Here is a 20639-nt window from a genome sequence, read left to right as displayed (position 1 = left end):
CACCCGCTGAGGATCTGGCCCAATCAAGTTACACCAAGCTGGCGGTGACTCAGACCTCATGTTTGTAAGAGCTACTGGACTTAAGTGTAATGAAATCCCTAGTCCTAGGTGAATGTTGGATTAAAGGAACATAGAATTTGCCTTATTGGAAGAGGATATGTTCTGGCACTGGCTTATACCAGAAGAAGGAGTAATCCTCTCATGATGCTTCTACTACCCCTCCCCTCCTTTATAATACGGTTGCTGCAATAATCATTGGCTCTGCCCCCCCACGGGACACAGTTTTAAAGCCTGGCCTCTTGTGTCTGCAATTTTTGGTGGTCCCACTTTAGCTCATTCAGATACCTAAGCACCTGGCTGAGGTCAGAAGTGGGAATACCATCATGCCAGGAATAGGGCTCTTCTCACAGGAATTCACAGCTGGCTAAGTTTTGGAAGTACCAAAGACCTCATCACACATGACATTGCCTGAATCGTGAATGTACCTCCACCATTGGCTCACACCAAGACTTGGCTTGCCCAGAACTGTTCACCTCAAAAAATTGCATGTAGAATTTTGGTTGTTCAAATTCAGAGGGCAGGATTGATGCCACTTGTAGGCCCAAATGGCTGGAATTTAGGTGCCTATCTCCCTCTGATTTCAATTACCTTCAAAAATCTGCCGCAAGTGTCACTCACAAGTAACCTTTACTGTCCCCCTCTCCAGGGGCATATGTGATGGCATAGCAGCAATAGGAGAACAGCATGTTATTGCTGACATATTTTCTCCCCAACCCATGGGCCAGAGTCTCTGCTGACCTAACTCTACTGAAGCCACTGCACTGTGCAGAAATCATCATCTTCATATCATTGTTTACTATTTATTTATGGTACTTAGGTGCTTTCCACATTCTCAAGAAGGAAGGTCTATGATCCGGGAAGCTGACAATGTAAGGACTGACAAACACGTGGGCAGAGGTTCGGGACAGAGGAACGACAATAGGCAATCTTTATTCAAGGCAGCTCCATTAGTATGAGCAGCACAATAGAAGTGGGTCCTTAAGAGAGATTTGAATCATCATAATAATAAATAATAAATAATAAATAAATATTACTACTACTAATAATAATCAGATCATTACTTTATTTCCTCCCAGTTTGGAAGCTGGTGAAAGGAGAACATTTCACTAGTTTTCCCGCTCTCTGTGGAAACCGTTGGGCATAGCTCTAGTGAACATAACTGCTATTGCTTTAAATAGTTGGGTGTTTGTCTTTTGGTGAAACACTAAATTGCTGGCTTGCCAACATAGCGACCGGTGGAATGAAGTTAGGTTCTTATAATCCTGGCACTGAACTGGGTTCTGACCCACCCAATCTAACCCATCAAAGGCACAGAGGGTGATTTTCAAACTATTTTATTAGGCTTCCCTTTCCTTAGATTTATAGCTTTTGACCCAACCCATCTGCATTTCTCAACCTTGTCCGGTTACTCATTGAACTATAAAAAATCCCAGGCACCATATATTAAAGTTACTAAGGAGTTAATTATTTTTAATTTTGTTTTTGCTGGTGTCCAGCTTTCTGAGATCAGCTCTTCCCTCCTTCCCAGCCTCCCACAAATCCAAGATGCCCTTTCCACAGAACACCCAGCTCTGGGGCGGTTACTCAAGGTACTTGATCTTAAGCACATCAGAGAGGTCTGCTGACCTGGCTAGCCCACTATTCCAACTCTAGCAGCAGTGGATATTTCAAAAGGAGATGAACAACTGTCATAACTCAATGGGTGAATGATACAATACCACAGCTCATTGGAGGTAATTTCCACCACCTTCCACTGTCATTCCGAATGGTTTGGGTCTGCAATACACAGGAGCCAAATTATATCTGCACTCCACCTACAATGGCACCTGTTTCATTCTGACTATTAATCTATGGTAAATTGAGTGCAGGCGCATCCCATTTCAAGTCAGTCTCCTCTTATTCCATGCAAATGGGCAAGATTGAAGGATTCCTGTTTCTCAGTCCCTGTCTGACTATGGGACACTCTAGCCATCAGAACAGGACTCCTGGTTCTGTGTCCAGATGATGCCAATGAGTTGGGCAAATCACCTCACCTTGCCATGCCTCAGTTTCCCCAGTTTACACTTGGGAATAATAACACTGACCTCCTTCCCCAGAGGATGTGTTGTGAGGCTCAGCTGATGTTAGTAAAGTGCTCTGAGCTCCTCAGATGGAAGGTGCTAGAGAACAGACAAAGTATGATGATCTTTATGCAGCTGGCTAACAGTTGTTCCCCTGTAGCAGCCAGAGACAACCCGACAGACGCGTCATTCCCACCTGGTAAATTTAATCCATTAGGGAAGTGGATTCTAGCACCAGCAAGAGGTGACTGCTCAGTATGGAAGCTGGAGACCTGCTCCTCCTCACATATCCTAATTTAATGACATGTGAACTGAGATATAGCACAGGACACTGGGATGAGGAAGACTTTCTTATATTAGGGCCCTGGTAAGTGGGAACACATGGCACAGCAGTGCCAGGCCTCTGGAAATGGTCTAGCCCAGTGTCAAAGGCACCAGGTGAATATGCTGCTTTTCGTGGGGGTGAAGGGGTAAGAAGCGGGGGAAGGGTTGAGGGTTAAAACTGCTGGTCTTTAGCTCCTTGGCAGACAACCAAGGGAATTTCTTTCAGATTCAGTGATAATTAGGAGAAGAATTAAGGAGTGAGAATCCAAATCCTCCCTCAGATCCTTTGTTAAAACTCTCTTTTTCTGCAGTGTCCACAAGTTGTGAGTTCATAATAACAACAGCAAAAAATCCCTTTATCCCTCAACAAATCTTTAAGGCCCCAATCCAGCAAAGACATATACACCTATTTAACTTTGCACATCATGGCTTCCAAAGGGACTACTCCCAGTGAATGGAGGTAAGCTTGTGCATAAGTCTCTGTGGGATTAGTGCTTCAGTGAGCCCCCCCTTTGTATTTCCCAGGGCCTCCTGCCTTTTCTAGGTCTGCCTTTTAAAAACTCATTGGGACAGGGATGATCTTTAAATTTAGAATCTTGTTCAGCACAAAGCATATTACCTATATGCAATGCAACAAATAATGACATATAATAATGAAATAGATACATAATACAATAAAAATAATAAATATTCCAATAATAATAAGAGAGGGCAGAACAGGCTGAGGTGCATTTCCCCCCTCAGACTCATGCCTAATAGATTAAATGCAAACAAATCTGGAAGGTCCATTGTATACACTCTCCATAATTCATTAGTCCAGTTAAGTATCAAGCAAAGATTAAAAGAAAAATGAAAACTATCCCCCAAAGCAATTAGATAGCTGAATATTTGCATTGCTCCCACCTCAATGTCAGATAGCAATCTGGAGACTCTGATCCCACAAACTCCTAACTATTAGTATTGCAAAGAAGTGCTCAGAGTTTGAATATATGGCATGCAGAACAAATGTTCCACCATGTCCAATAGATTACAGTAGGTAGATTCTGTTTACCCTGAGATCTACAGTTTTGCTCATACCAAATTCTTGTCACCTTGCTGTCTCCGTTCCTCCTATTTAGTACTTTGATTTGTGAAGTTTTACTAAGAATCTCCCTTGCAGCTTGTTGACTTATCATTCATCTCTGTGAGTTCTCATTCTCTCTTCTCCTGACAGCTTTGCCTAATGTACTCATTCATTCAATTTAAATAAATCGAACAGGGGCTATGACAGCCGATAAGTGAGTCACACAAGAACAAACAGAAAGGAAGCTCTGCAAATAGTCAAATGTCAGGTAGGAATGGAAATCTGTCCCTATAGCTCCAGCGAACCTTAGATGTCTAATATTTATGGCCAATTGATGTCATTAGAAAGTAAATAAGCCCTCTTATGCTGCATTACAAAAGATTAACTGCAAGCAATGGAGTTTAAATAGCACAGATAAGTGCAGATGGAAATAAACCTGTTTAAAGCTGGAAATATTTGCTGGACCTCCTTGCTGCTTTTAAGATAATTGATCTCTGTATATCTGTATTGAATCTCACCATAAAAGCTTTGAAACGTCTTCTGGCAAGCCAGCCTTGGTTGGGATTCAACCTTTCTTTATCTGCCCAGAGTGTAGGGGATTTTTTCATTCCTCAGAATACTGGGTGGGGGAAGTTTTTTTCAATTTTAGAATGTTAATTTCAGCGTGTATCCATGTTCCAGGATACTTAGACCCCAATGCAGAGAATCAGCAACAGACTTATGCAACACTTAAATCACCTCAAGATATTTAAGTGGCATCCAGGCCTTGTGTAGGTCCCTCTGCCAGGGGTGAATTTCACCTTTACTATGTAATTTGTCCAGCTCCTAAAGAGGATATTAGGAAAATAAACAATCATCCTTAACATTATTTAAGTGGTTTCAGATGAGGATCTCAAAGTGCTTTAGAAACAGTCCATCAAGATAGGTATTAATTATCCACATTTTGCTGATAGGGAAAATGATGTGGAGAGAGGAGAAGTGACTCACTCAAGAATCTTGATTTTCAGTCCCTTGCATGGTTGCCATTGTACATTGGCTGTTCTGAACCATGCCATCTTCTGGACACAGCTTTATACCAACTTTACAGCCCAGCTATCTGTAACTGTTGCAAAGTGTGCCTGCATCTGAGGCTGTGTCTACACTTGGAGCAGGGGGGTGTGAGACTTAGCTTGAGTACTGTTACGCTAAAAATAGAGCATAATGGCCACACGAACGGCAAGAGGGTCTCGGATGGATACCTACTCAGGACAGCTAGTAATCTTGCAGCTTGTGTTGCTGTGGCTACATTCTATTCAATATGTCTCCTTGATCTGGGAATCACATCCGCAGCTCAAAGTGTAGAGCTACCCCCAGGGTGAGTTTGGGAGCGTTTGTGGGTACATTGTTATTTATATGTGGTACCTGATATGTTTATGTTAGAGAGAGGCTTGGTCAGTGCATGTACACTAAATGAGTAAGTTTATGTGTGTATAATATATGTATATGTGAGTATGATTAAGGGCATGTATGCAGGGGTAGCCAGGATTTTTCAGATGTGACTAGTGATTTTGTGTGCTCTGTTTTTGAGTGTTGAACCATAGAAACCTTAAGGGAGGCTGATTTTCAGTGAGTGTGTATCTGTGTAGAGAGTAGATGAGTGAGTCTGTGTGTGCAGCATATGTTTGTGAGAATGTGTGCATCTGTTTGTGAGGGTACAGCACCTGGGTGAGTCTATCTATACAGTACACAGCTGTGCCTGTCTGTATATAGCATATATTTGTGTAGGGTAAGTGTGAGTCTGAGTGTGTTGGGGAGGGGAGGACACGTGGCCAAGATAATAACTGAAACATTGACGACAACTGTGGACTCCACCCCTCGGTCCCCAGTGTCCTTCTTGGCTGCCCGCCGGGCACCATCTGTAGGCGGCATCCATGCCAAGTCAGCACTGCGCCACTTTTCCACCGCAGAAACATTTATTTGATCCTCCAATGTTGCTTTCAAGATGATTAATCTTTGCACGGCTGTGTATTTAGGCTCTCCATAAAGGCAGGTGCATGTGTTCATGTGCTGCTGCTGTCAGGGCTGTTAATGTAAGCGTCTGTTTTACAGCCCAAGTGACAGCCGTCTTGTTCTGGCAGGGTTACAGCCCTGACATGTGGAATCAATCTTTTTAACCTGTCAATTAATCAGTGGGCAGCTGTCAGCTCAGCTGAAAGGCCTGAAGGACACTGCCCTTTCAATGGATTATACTGGATGCTTGGTGGAGTAAAATTGAACACTTCAGCTTCAAGGAACTCTCGCTGCATTCAGAGCAATGCTTAACTTTGCTTTTACTACAGGAAACAACGCCGGTCCTGTGCTGCCCGAACTGAGGTTTAATGTAGCTGGAAAGATGATGACTGCAGCTTCATTTTGTTTAGTAGCTGGCAAAGCAGGTCCTTAATGGAGATCACAGGGCACTGCAGAACTATGCCACCCCCAAATAAAGAAATCAATAAATAAAACCCAGAGTTTATCTGTATGGGCAAAGGCTGCACAGCTAGGGAAGCCAAACCACCCATTCTCTATTGGCCTAGGGTAGAGTAGTTCTCCCCAATAACTCTCTAGTGCTGTGTTCAGCCTGATTTTGAGTGACCAAACTGCCACCACATCCTCTGGGAGACTGTTTCGCCAGCTATAATGCCCTCATCATCTGCATGTCTCCCATGCTATTCAGGCACATCTTCTACCCTTGCTCAGTTTTCACCCGTCACTCTTAAATATGTCATCTGCAACGAAAGCCCTGGGCCTTCTCCTTCGGTGTGATGCAAACATTCCTTCAGCTCCCACTCTAGCGCTCAGCGCTACCATTGGGTGAATAACAGATTTTTTTCAGTTTGCTGGGAATTCTGAAAAGTCGTAAGTAGTTTAGTTTTGGGTTGACACAAAACAAACATTTTTCTTTTTCATTGACTCAAACAATTGGGGGGAAAAAACGTTTCAGATTGAATGAACTTTTTTTTCCTCGGAATATTTTAAAATATTTTTTAAAAAACCAAAATGAAAGGAAATTTCAAAATGAAAGGTCATTTTGAACAGAAAAATCAAAACATTTCATTGCAGAAGATGTCAAAACAAAACATTTTGACTTTTGGGGATTTTTCTTTTTTTCCAGCACTAACGTTTTGATGAAGCCGACATGAACTCACAAAATGTTTCTGTGCTGCCAAATCTGCATTTTTTGCCAAAAAGAGTGTTAATTGAAATTTTTTTTTGTCCAGCTCTGCTCAGCACCATGCAGGATTGACCTCCCACCAACAACCGTTGAGTCCAGCAGCCTGTTCTATTTGCATCCTGCTCTGGCGCTTCATTACACTTACACAAGCTGCACTGCTGCTTGCATGATTGGTGCTGCTGAAACGTCTCATGCTGCCTTGAAATTAGCTTCTTCTTAATTCCTCGACACTGATTGCTAATGGCATCTGGATTCGTCTCCTTGACTGCCTTAAGTCTGGCCCTTGACAGGGACAGAAGGGTGGGTAGAAGGGGTCAGAGAGGAGAAGCAAATCAGTGTTTTTTTCACTACAATTGAAGCAAAATGACCTCTGTGGCACATGATAATCATTTTAATGAGGTTTCTGGGAGCAAGAGTCCTCACCTTGTTCTGGGAACAACATCAACACACAAACCTCAGATAAGTCAAGGGAACTGACTGTTAAAATCTTAGAGGCACGTCTGCCATTTTGTCTCTGTGTGCAGTAGAAGGATCATATTTTATTTGGAAAGTCTAAGTAGTGTCCATTGCTTTATTAGTTGGTATGGCAATGCTTTTGGGTTTATTTTTTTATGCTGTGGTCCTTGCTGGTTTGTGGACCCCATGATTTAGAGTTTAAATAAAAATTCAGAGCAATAGTCAGCTAACAGCATCATTCTTTGCCTGATCTTGTAATAATGTGAAACAAACCAGTCTCATGTGGTTTGGACTGAAACCCATAAATGAACAAGACTTTCCCAAGACACAGCCCTAGCTCACCTAAAACTCAGGAACCCAGCATAGCTCAGCTATCAGCCAGATATGACAGAGCTGAGTGCCTTAAAAATCCCTATAATGTATTGCTAGGCCAAGAGTCCCCAGGTAAAAGGTATGAGAGCTGTCTTGTCAAAGGAAGGAAGATTTTGGGATTACGGCAGTGGCCTGAGACTCTGAAGATTTGAGTTCAATTCTGAGGGCTGCCACAGATTCCAGGAGTGACCTTGGGCAAGTTACTTAGCTGTTTTGGAATAACTTGTGTGGACATTCTTATTCTGGAATAGAGTGTCTAGCTGGGGAGCTAGTGTGACTGATGTCCCCATACAGACCCCATTTGTAATTTCCTTGAGGTTTTTCACACACACCCTTTCTTCTTATTTCAAAGTAAATATTTTTGTAATCATGCAAGAGGATTAGGAATGACCTTTACACCCTCTGTCTCTCTCAAATGGCAGAGTTTCTCCTCTTCAGATGCTGCGGAAGCCAGAAAACATCCACCCAGAGGGACCTGCAGTTCTAAATGACCAAGATCTCCCAGCAGTAAGTAGATCAAGTGGGGAGGAAAAGCGTAACCTTGAAAATAGCTGCATTTCCCTTGTCCCTGAAGCCTAATGTACTGTGGTGCTAGTTGAGTGGCCACTAATTTGATTCATATGAGAAGCTTGACCCTATTCCACCAAGTGTTTTCCAGCCTGAATTTCTCTAACTGCTTGTTTATAGAGAGTATATGGAGCATTTTATGTTTTTTCAGCTGTTTAGGAACTCAGCATTTTTTTAAGGCCGTCCCAGGAGATCAGGGTACAAGCCACAAATTATTTTTTTCTCCCCCTCCGCCAAGGTACCTGATCTGTCACTTGTGGTTTGGAGCTGGGAGAGGAGAGAAGGTAATTTGTTTGGTAGCAGTATCATTTATGTGGAGGTGATTCCAAATGCTATTATCTGTGTTTAGCACAAGCAGAGAGCAGTAACAGCTTCTGGGGTAACCTCTCTCAGGATCAAAAAGCTACGGGGACAGGAGAAGTCTATATCAGAGCCTTAATCTCACAACACCACCTTTCTCTCAGCTGAGAGTGGGCAGCAACCTAGGTGCCAATATGCTTCTCCATGATTTTAGATGATTGATCTCTCTAAAGTGCTTTTCCCTCCCTTGCCACATAGGCCCAGATAGATTAAGCAATTATGGATTATTTCAGTGTCAGAAGGCCTTGGACAATTAGTCGTGAGCTAAGGAGTTGTCACGTGGCTTTCCATAAAGGGAAATCATTACAGCGAGGGGGAATTGGTGGGCCCAGTTGCTGATCAAGCTGCAATGATGTTAAACATTTAGACAGAGGGATGTTTGTATAAAATGCCACAAGTCGGCAAGATACTGTGGAAATCTACACACGTTTTTTCCCAGGGTGGGGTTTTCACAGATCAGGGCCTTGAGGAAAGTACAATAGCATCCTGAAGGAAAAGCTAGAACCTGAAGAGGCATATCAAGTACTGAGGAGAATCCTCGCCCAGGCTGGGAGGATGGAGATAGGCTATATAAACAGATCTTGAGTCCTGTTGCAGGGGAACATGAACTCTCGTACCATGCACTCTGAGCCCCTTGCAATCATCAATAAATGTATCCGAATACGACTGCGGTGAGGTAGGGAAGTATCATTAGCCCCATTTTAGATTAGGGAATAAGCGTAAGATCATACAGGGTGCCTATAGCAGAGCGAGAAACTGAACTCGAGATTTCAGACTCCCAATCCAAAGGCATAACCCCTCAGTGCAAATTACCCCACTCCACCAAAGGATATTATTCATGAGGGAATGCTTGTAAAGCCCTTGATGAGCTTGTGATAAAAGACCCCAGAGAAGCTCAAAAGGTTAATGATGATAACTTGCGAGTTCACAGCCAGGCTTCTACTGCAAACACTTCCTTCAGTTCTACTTCCCAAAACATTCTTTTCCAGTCTCAGCCTTCTAATGATTTTTCCCCCCAGAGTTTGGGGGAAAATGCTCACTATAAAAATCTGAGAAGTCAGTTTGCATTCATTTCTTCAAGAGAGAGAACCCCGGACAACTTATTTCACAGATCAGAGCTCAGCAGCTGTACTGTGCCCTATTTTCCCTTTTCTTACAGCAAAACATTCCCTATTTGTGTCTCTCTCATTGACCAGTTAATATGCCCGTTTGCAGAGATCTCAGCTACTTCTCAAGACATTGGAGCTTTTAGATCTCTCTTATTACAGTGTTCTTAGGCTCAGTTTAAAGATGGAAAAACCAGAGAAATCATCAAATCTGCTTGACGAGGCAGGTCTACTGATAAAAGACCTTTCAGATTTAAAAATTTCATTGAAGTGAATGTTAAAAAAATATGTAATACGTAGCCTGAGAAAAGAGTGTCTGTGAATCTGGGTATAGTGCTTAGATTATCTACAAATAGTTTGTTTTTAAAAGTCATGTGATACATAGAGTACATAATCAGCAATAGCCCAAATTTAGGTGAATAAATTTAACAATTCAGTTTAGATATTAGAATCCAAATACTCAGGTACATCACCCATGAAGAGTTGTACAGGGAGTTGGAAAGCAAAATATATTAATGAGTGGAGATTGTCCATCAGTAACTGAGAATTCGGGTAGGTTGTCCATTCAGAAAATACAATCTATCAGGGAAGCATTTCAGTTACTTTCCTTACTTTTACTAAACTAAAGAGCTGCAATGAAGGGAAACAAGCTGATACTGTGGTTTGTACTGACCTTCCCATCACCCACCTTCCTGAATTCAAGAAACTGACATTCTGGTGTCAGAGCTCTGGCAGGGTCAGGTGCTAGTGTTCTAGTTCTGCACCTTTACTATTATTATTATTTATTATATGAAATATTGTAGTGCCTTGGAGCCCCCAATGTGCTAGGTGCTGTACAAACACAGAACAAAATGATGGTCCCATGCACCAAGGAGCTGACAGTCTAAATATAAGATAAGACACAACAGAAGGGATAAGACAGACAGGGGAGTATGAGGAATGAATGAGACAATATTGGTGAAAGTCATGCCCATTCTAGCAGGACAGCGGCACATAGTGAGCATAGGACAAACAATCCTCCAATCCTATGGGTGATGTTTCAAGACGCTAAAAACCTGAAACTTTATTGATACAAATAAGTTGTTTACAATGAAACTATGTTTCTGTGCATTGAGCACAGAGAGCAGAATATCTCTTTGCATGGGCAGCTTCATCTGCCGCACTCTGGCATAGTAGCTGCTAATTTAACTGCAGAACCTGAAGGGGGCGCTCAGCCTAGACCTGGGAAGGGCATCTAAGAGGGTAACAGCCAGAGGAATTCTCTGGGTATTAACTGCTGCTTCAGAGTTGCTAGATTGCTGACAAGACATTGGTGGGGTGAGGTTGGTAACCCATGAAATCGGGGGTTAATTCTGCAACTGACCGCGTAGTGACTTCAATGGAGGCTCCACACAGATGCAGGTGTCGAATTGCACAGAATCAGTTGCAGAACTAGGGCCTTATTTTGTCATTCCCTCTAGTCCCCTTGAAAATACACATTCAAAAATGAAATCCTAGGGGCTAAATCCTCTGCTGGAGTAACTCCACTAACTCCAATGGAGTAGGGCCAGCAGATAAGGTCAGATTAGACTCCAAAGGATCCTCTCTACTCCACCTGCCCATACCAAAGGATTTTAAGGTTTCACTGGCAGATCAAAGTGAGTTTGCAGTGATCCCTTAAACAGTTTTTTAAAAAATACTTTCTCCCAGTGGTATCTGCAATAAAAGACAATAGATTAGACAGCCACAGAGTGAGTCCATAGCTGTAAATCATTCTCAGGGACTCGCTGTCCTGGGTGAGCAGCCTGAGCTCTGCCTCTCATAGTTTATGGTGTCATCTAAGTCCCAGAGTCTCAGAAGTGAATTACAGCCTGACTGTCAATGGGTGGCCATCTATTATCCTACATGTAAACAGGTATTCAAATAGTAGCTCCAGTGCCTTCTTCTCAGCATTTAATCATGCCTGTAATCTAACCCCAGTCCTTGCCAAGGTCACTGCTTTGATTGCTCCTTCTCCAGCACTCCAGGTTTCAGCAGGCAGTGGTGACAGCAGCCTGGCTTGTCAAACAAGCTGATCGTCCCCCAAATTCACTTTGATGCTTTGTGCAAAATAATTCACTTGCGAAGGGGCCCAACCACTGTCCTGGAGCCTAACTTCCACTTCCACAACAGAGAAAAAGAGCCTCACAAGGAAAAGCCACAGCTGCTTGGAAACAGAAAGGCCACAGTCTTCAAAAGGGGCCGCTAATTCTGCCTGCCTCAAATGTTGGTAGTCCAACGTGAGGTACTTGTCCTCATGCCTGATCCAAAGAGGATACGACTTTGCTTTAGATTGCAGCTTATTCCTTCAACTCAACAGTATTGCCAACCCCTAGCATTCAAAAATCATGAGTCAAGGATCAAAAATCATGAGGGTGGTTTAAAAATATTGAGTTTTAAGAAAATAATCAATTTGGGTCTCATTTTATTTGGCTTCTGGTTTTTTGAGTCTTTAGGATACACGAGTCATATTTTGAAGATTTTCTCTGCAACCTTTAGGATTAGAAACTTTTACTTTTTTAAAATGAAAACTGAGATTCTCACCTAATCACGTGATTCCAGGAGCTGAGCATCAACAAATATCACAAGTCTCATGATGAAATCATCAGGGTTGCCGGTGCTGATGGGCTAAGCTCTGGAAGTCCTGGGCTCAGTCCCCATTGACCACCAAGATGACAGGTGTTGTACCTACATCTTCTTGGGCAGTCATTTACATCAGTGCAAAGGGAGGACAGAATGCTTCTGACTTGGTAGCATTCCACGTTCAATGTTACACTAGTTTAAATAACAACACACAGGGCAGCATGATGGAGAAACAGCCTCAACATAGTTCACATTAGGATCCCAGAATCACTTGGGTCTTACAGTGCAATGACATCCCTGCATGTGGTTCTATAGTGGCATGAACCACTTTTAGGGCAATGCTTGTTCCAAGAGACCCAACCCATGTGGGAACATCTATTTAGATATTTTTAGTGCCATAGCTTGAGCCCTGTGAGCCCAAGTTTGTAGACTCAGGCTTTGAGTCTCCCTGCTGTACCCATAGAGACCTGACATGTGTACATATCTTACTCACTAATAACCCTTTTTACTCTTGTATCAGCAAGTTCACCCATAATCCTTCAGGGGCTTCATGTCTGCAAATGATGAGAGAGAAGCAGAGCATAGAGGTCTGAGCACAGAACTGGGAGTCAGGACTCCCGGGGCTATTCTCAGCTCAGCCAGTGATGCACTGAATGACCTGGGTCAATTCCCTTCCCTTTTCCATGCCTCACTTTACCCCTTCGTGTAATGGGGCTAAGAGTGCTGCTTATGCACTGTATCTCACAATGAAGATTATTGGGTTAATATTTCTCAAGTGCCTTCAGATGAGCAGTACAGTGTAAACTGTAATTCACACAGCATCTCACAAGATAAAGTGCCATAGCACACATATCTGGCCAAATCCTGCCAGATGCTGAGCTGAAGTCAATGGTATCTCAAAGTGCTCAGAAAGCCCTTGAAAGGATCAGGTCCTTGGTGTGTATTCAATAATCTATTCATCTTCCTCCACATCACCCTGTCTTTCTAAAGAGCAGCTGAGAAATTCCTCAGTCGCCAGCCACCTTACAGGCAGTAAATCTGCAGAATATAAAGATGATTTTCATTTCCATTGGGCTACTCCATTTTTCTTTCTAAATATTTCAGAGAAGTTCAATTCATGGCTTCTCTTTTGGTGTTGAAAGAAAATAATAATAATTTTTTATTTAAAAGGGAGAGTGCAAAGCTCCAAGCACAGGGGCCCTCTGTATTGTGTTTCAAATGGTTCCAGACTTCATTACTAGCTCTAAGCAAGTTTCGTATACATCACCTAGTTTAATTCAGCAATATCATCAATGTCAATGGGTATCCAGCAGCTGCTGGCTATTGGTCATCTGAACCTGACACAAACTCAATAAATACTCCATAACCCTTGACAGCCGCTAGCAGATTAGCCTGCAGTGAGCGATTGCACAGCCAACACCTGCTGAACCAAATCAGCGCAGTGACTGATGGTCCTGTACTGAGCTCTGGCCACAAGCGAGATCAGTGGAGGAATGATTTTATACTTTAAGAAAAGAACTAGAGATGGTGGCTGGAGTGAGTGGAAAGCCTGTACTAGGCTTCTTATTCCTTTTGGATCCTCCCACCACACTAAAACCCTCAGCCCAAAATATCCATAATTGTACTGGAAGCTGGAAGCTGCTGGGTAACTCTGTTACTTTAACAACTATCATTATTATTTTAATTATTTATGTTCTTATCAACCTCTTTATTTCATTTATTCATTTATTATTAATTGTTATATATTAGTATTTTAAACCCATCAATGGGTCTTAAACAGATGTTTAAAGATAAGCACACATTCAAAGGCAAAATTTTCAAAATTGCCCAAATAATTTAGGAGTTGAGCTAGCTGAAATTTTTTGACCTTTTTCTTGGAGAGGTGGGTGGGAGGGAAGGGTTTAAAATAATTTGTGTTGATTTTATCAGATTGTTTTGGTCAAACCTTCCCCTACCCAGCCCCACAAAAAAGCTTCTTTTTTGTTTCAACATTTTCTAAATGATACATTTTGATTTTTTGATTCAAAACAAATTTTTGTTTAAAATTTTCCTTTAATTTTGGTTATTAAAAGTTTAAAACATTAAAAATGCTCTAAATCCAAATAAAACATTTCATGTTGGGTAAAACAAAATATTTTTTTCGACCCAAGCTTTTTAATTTTTTTTAACTTTTTGAAACATTTTGTTTTCTGTTTGACTCAGAATGATTCCTCCCCCCCCCCCTTTTTTTTTTATCAGCAGCAAACTGAAAAATCTGTTACTCATCCTCTGCTAAGGAGCCTAGATGCCATTCTCAAAAGTGGCTTAGGTATTTAGAAGCCTAAGTCTCAATGACTTTCAATAAGACTTGAAGCAAAATTACCAAGAACACCCTAGTCCCATTTACAAAAGAGACTTAAGACTTAGGATCCTAAGTATCATCAGAAGTCAATATGACTCGGGCTTCTAAATCATTTAGGCTCTTATTTTACATGAAGTGCTTTGTTGACCTCATGCCCTCTCCTGTTTCTGGTAGACTATCCCATTAGTTGTTGGGCAGTCTAAAAGGAAGGATGGTCTTGTGGTTAAGCCTGTAGACTGGAAAACCTGCACTTAACCCACAGCTCGGCTTCAGACTCCCTATCTGACTATGAGCAAATTGCTTATGGCCAGATTGTCAAAAATTTGTAGTTCCCAAAAAAACTAAGGGAGCTTCTGGGTATTTTTGAAAATCTGATTGCTAAATGGGAGTTGCTGGGCAGGGAGCTGCTTTGAAAACTTATCCCTTAATCGTTCTGTGCCTAAGCTTCCCATGAGCTGGCCAGGGAATCTCTTCAAAATGTTTTGGGGTTTTGTTGAAAAAAATGGAAAATTTTATATAAAGCAGACATTTTTTCATGAATATGTCTATTTCACGGAACAAATATTTTCCATCAGAAAAAAAACATGTTGATGGAAAATTTTGGATCTACTCTAAGTTCCCCATCTGTAAAATGGATAATCCTTTCTTTCGCTCACCCCTTGTAAGTCTTGTCTATTCAGAGCAGGTCTACACTTAAAACGATGTAGCGTTGCTGTAGTGCTTAAGCAAAGATTCTCCTACGCCGACGGGAGAAGTTATCCCATCGACATAGTGCTGTCTACCCGGGGATTTGAGGATGGTATAACTGTGTTGCTCAGGGATGTGGGTTTTTCACACCATTATACCAACATAGGTCTGTAGTACAGACCTAGCTTTACAGAGTAAACACCTCCAGACCGGGTGTGTCTCATACTGTGTGTCGTCTTAGCACCTGGCTCAATGGGCTCCCCCAGTCTCTGTTGTGGACTCTAATTTCTACTATAATGCTAATATAAGAATTATAATCTCACTTGTTTTATCATGTTCACTTCTGTCTGCTTAGGATCTGTCATCATTTTTCACTCCCCAGAATATCTGTCACTGCATTTTTGGCTGTAGGATGATGTTTTGATTCCAGGCCTTATCAAGTTTATCTGCAATCCTTCTGCTCATAAAATAAAAAAATAAAACTGTCCCTGAGAATGCTTTCAGGAGCCTGTCTGAGTAAATCCCCCAAAACCCTGTGTAGGTTTAATGCACTCTGGCTTAACTGATGTCCCCAGTTTTGAAGAGCTGTCTGGATTAGGGATACGCCAAAGTCTTTGAAAGTAATTTGATTTGTTGGAGAGCTGCAGTATCTGCTGGTTTGCAGAAACAATGATGCTCCCACTGCCAGCTTAAATCAGATACCAGCCTGACCTCAGAAAGGAATGTCTTTCCTTATAAATTTTGGCATCACAATGAGTTACATCACTCAAGCTGCATTATGTGTTGTTACAGGCAAGAAGTCATGCAATTTAATGCGGCATCTGGTTGGACTTAAAGAGGTATACACTAGGGTTTGAAAAATGAAGAACAAACTTTGCCCTCTGTTAGCTATTGGAGCCCAAAGGGAGAGCTATAAGAAATTGTTCAACCCACTGACTGCTTTATTCTGCCTCAAAATAGGCCTGCTGTGTGTTTCTTTGCATATGGAAGTTCCCATATTTCCATTTTTTTTGATGAAAACTTTCCATCACTCTGAATGCTTTGGGTTTTTTTGACCAGGAAGATCAACAGTGATTCTTCATCATCTTAAGGCAGGAGAGTCTGGCAGTTAGAGCTCCATCTGGAGGCACCATCTGTAGATGCTACAAAAGCTTAGAATGAGTGCAAACAAATGCTCCAGAAAGTGGATGAGTGATACAGGGACTGAAGGGCTCTTTCACTCTGCCGGGAGCTTGTCAGCCCCTGCTGCAAATCAGATCTGAGTTACATTTATGAGTACTCAAGGATGTAACTCTAGGCAACCTGGTCACTGGAGAGAAGACTATTGCTCTCAGCATGCCACTGCTACACAGCTGCACATGATTTCAAAAGTAGAGAAACTTGTGCATTGAGATACACTCAAATGGTCTCAAAAAACAGTCACACACACAACCTCATAAACACAGAGACTCACGCAGACTTGCATGGCGTCAGGAAAGAGTCATACCCATGTACACATGCATGGAGACAGACATGCTCAAAAACAGTAACGCAGACAGACACACACCTACACACACATGCAGTGTCACACACACACACTCTTAACGACAAAACTGTGGCTAACCACTGATCAATCCAGCACGAAGAAGGGAAAGGTTCCCACTAAAGCAAAAGAGATTTTACTGTGCATGGGAAAAAAAGGATCCAAGATGCACAGATTCTCCGTGCATCAATCAGAAATATAGTACAATCAAAACTCCCTAGACCTTGCTCAGAAGAGAACACTCATTTTACACACACACATGATGAAATATAATCTTGGCAATAGCCATCCCCTTCCCAATTTTCTTTCCAGACCATGATATTACTGACTGGCAGCCCTCAGAAAGAGCAACCCAATCTCACAAATGTGCACTTTTCTTGTTGCTGCTTAATTTGCTCCTAGTTGCTATAGAGAGTCCATCACAAATTAACCAATTAGTAGCTAATTTAATTTACTCCATCAGGGTGGCAGCCCACTGAGTGTCGTGGTGGATGGACAGAGTAATCTCTATCTGTGCCTGCTGACTGCAGGTTCTAATCTTGTCCACTTGAAAGGAAAAGAAGCCCAACTTTAAATGGGACACCTTTAAGATTGGTAGACTCCCAAGTATTATCAATTCCCACTTCCTTACTCTAAACCTTTCAGCACAAATATAGCCCTTAGGTTTAGATCAAATCGCCTGAAGTGTCTATCTCTCACCCTAAATACCCATGCTGGGGGTTCTGGGGTCCTAATTCTCCATGGTTCTCACTATAAATATTGAAACTAATGCTGGCTGAAAACATTTTGATGGAATGGTTTTCCAACTGAAAATGCAGGCTTCGCAAAATCAAAATATTTCATGAGTCTTTTGACTTTCTTGTTTTATTTTGACCATGAGAAAATGTTTCATTTGTTTCATTTCAACTTATTTCAATTAAATTCATTTAGACTTTTATCAAAATATTCACATGAATATTATATTGTGTATATATACTGCTGAATATTATGCATCTACAATACATATTTTTAATATAAAAGTCAAAACAAAATGAATTGACATTATCAAAACAAAATCTTTAGAGGCTTTTGAATCAACATTCTTCAGAATTCTTCAGAATTTTCATTCCATGGGAAATTTCCACATTGCAACTTTTCATTCTGATTTGGAACTTTTTTTTTTAATTTCAGATTTTTCCATGGAATGGAAATTCTAGTTTCGGTCTGCTCTGACTGAAATCTCTGCAGTGTGAGTGCCGAGTGAGTATAAAATGCTACCTTTCTGATGCAATGAAGTTTTACACCCATGTTGCACAGATGTCAACAGCTACACAAGCTTCAGGGCAGAACAGGATGAGGCCCAGGATTTTTAGTTTCTAATCCAATACCCATTAAGTCAGTAGTAGCCATACTCCCTTTTACTTCAGAGGACTCTGGGTCAGGCTCTTAATTCCCTTCTTCCCTTGTCTCATTCTCTCAGTGGGAAATGTGAAGATTAGAGTTTAGCAGCATGGAGCTCTGAGTTTGAATAAACACACAAAATCTGAACAATCTTCACCATTGGCCACACTTCTTATATCTGCAGGAAGGGACTTGGATTCTCTAAGGGGACACTGTCTTGGGAGTTAATTGCAGTGCTTCCTGCTTCTGGCTGGGCTGATATACCAAAAGTATAAACAACCTTTCTTGTCATAATGTCCCTTTAGGATTTTCTGCTCAGTGAAGCCCCAGTGTTAGGTCAAATCCATGCAAGAAGAAGGGTGGAGACTGAAAAGTCAGCACTGGGCACTCTGATGGGCAAAACACGTGGTTCACAAGGTACAGGTACCTGCAATTACATCTGCTATCAGCAAAAATTGAGCTATTGTACTGTTTGTTTAAAACTAGAGAAAGGATGGGCAGGGGGAAAGATGGGAGGGGGGAGGAAACAGACCATAATATTATGAAGTGCTTTGTGAAAACTGCAAATGGATGGGTTCATTTTCCATCTACATAGGCTCTGCCTTGGAAGAGTTTTTAACTATAATTGTAATTTATGTTTTCCTTCGTCCTTGTAAAATGGTTTAGTGGTTTGGAAATGATTTAAAGGAGGAATAAATATGCAAAACCAGAACAGGTTTCTGTCAAACTGCAACTCCTTTTGGTGCAGACAGAATGCAAGGCACCTTGTGCAGATTGATAGCTTGAGGGAACAAATAATTTTGTCTGGCTTATGTGACATCCTCAAAACATTTCTGATCTAATACTGACCTAGCCAAAGTATATTAAATGTTGTGAGTGTTTCTTTAGATTGATTTTGAGAGAATGCTATTGCAAACAAATTTGGGGGTGGGTGGAATTATGTCTGTTGGCCTCTAGAACAAAACTGGTTTATTTTTTTCTATGAGTAAAAAATACTTTCAGTCAGTGGAGACAGCTTATGAGTACCCCATAAGCATGCATGTGTGTGTGGGCGCGCGCGCGCACACACACACACACACACACACACACACACACAGCTTTTGCCAACCAATTGATTTCAAAGGCTGTCTAGGAAAACTAGGCCAATTGCTGATCAAAAAGAAAGGATACTGACTCTTCAGAGGGTGCAGCATGTAAACATGGTCAGCTGAAATCCAGTCTAAAGGGGACAGGTGGAGTAGACAATGCCAGGAATCTGTAGCCTGGAAAAATACCCCAGACTATCAACAAAGCCTCGGATAAAGAGAATAGAATGCCCTGGTTTTGAAGAAAGTCTTGCTTTTTCTTCTTTTGCGGCCAGACTTATAAAAGAGCTCAAGGCCAGATGATCAAGTGTTCAGCACTCAGAGCTATAGCCAGATGGTCAAAAGAACTCAGCTCCCATGTAGGCATGTCATTATGGGCTGGGTTTTCCAAAGTGCTCAGCATCCAGCAGCTCCCATGATGACACAAATGGCTGGATTTTCAACAGAGATCAGCACCCATTGGGTAGCTAAATGGGAAAATCTGGCTCCAGCTGTTGTAGCTGAGGCCTCCTGAAAATTCCAACCTTATATCTTTAGACAATGACATGCACTGGAGCCTCCTGCCCATAAAATGTATGGTCATCATCAGCACAGCTGCACTGTGTCTAAGTAGAGAGGACATATCAAGCAGGTAGGGATAGAAATTATGCGCTGGGGAAAACGGCTCTCATCTGTCCTGAAAATTTCAGCCAGGTCTAAACATCAGTTCCATGTCCTCATCATTCATTTGTGGAAGGCATGAAAAATAGGAATGAGAGCTGTTGTAAAAGGCTGAAATCTCATGCAGGGCATAAACAGGACTTTCTGTGCATAGTGGTTTCTATAAGACAGCTGCCCCTTTAGAACTCCGCCCCCAAAATACAAAGTCAACCTTGCTCAATCCAGTTTTATTTTTGACAGTTTTAAGATTACTTTTTAAAAACAATTTCTCATTTTCACAGGGACTTCTGCACTTTCTGGTTCAGTTTGGGACCAGAAACAAGGATCATATGCCATAATAAGACAGTAAATATAATGATACCTCTATATAAATCCATGGTAGAATCATAGAATATTAGGGTTGGAAGAGACCTCAGGCGGTCATCTAGTCCAACCCCCTGCTCAAAGCAGGACCACACCCACTAAATCATCCCAGCCAGGGCTTTGTCAAGCCTGACCTTAAAAACCTCTACAGATGAAGATTCCACCACCTCCGCAGGTAACCCATTCCAGTGCTTCATCACCCTCCAAGTGAAATAGTGTTTCCTAATATCCACCCTAGACCTCCCCCACTGTAACTTGACACCACTGCTTCTTGTTCTGTTATCGGGCACCACTGAGAACAGTCTAGATCCATCCTCTTTGGAACCCCCTTTCAGGTAGTTGAAAGCAGCTATCAAATCCCACCCCATTCTTCTCTTCTGCAGACTAAACAATCTCAGTTCCCTCAGCCTCTCCTCGTAAGTCATGTGCTCCAGCCCCC

Source organism: Chelonoidis abingdonii, chromosome 2, assembly GCF_003597395.2.
Source record: "Chelonoidis abingdonii isolate Lonesome George chromosome 2, CheloAbing_2.0, whole genome shotgun sequence".
NCBI classification, from domain to species: domain Eukaryota; kingdom Metazoa; phylum Chordata; order Testudines; family Testudinidae; genus Chelonoidis; species Chelonoidis abingdonii.
This window is presented reverse-complemented; position numbering follows the sequence as displayed.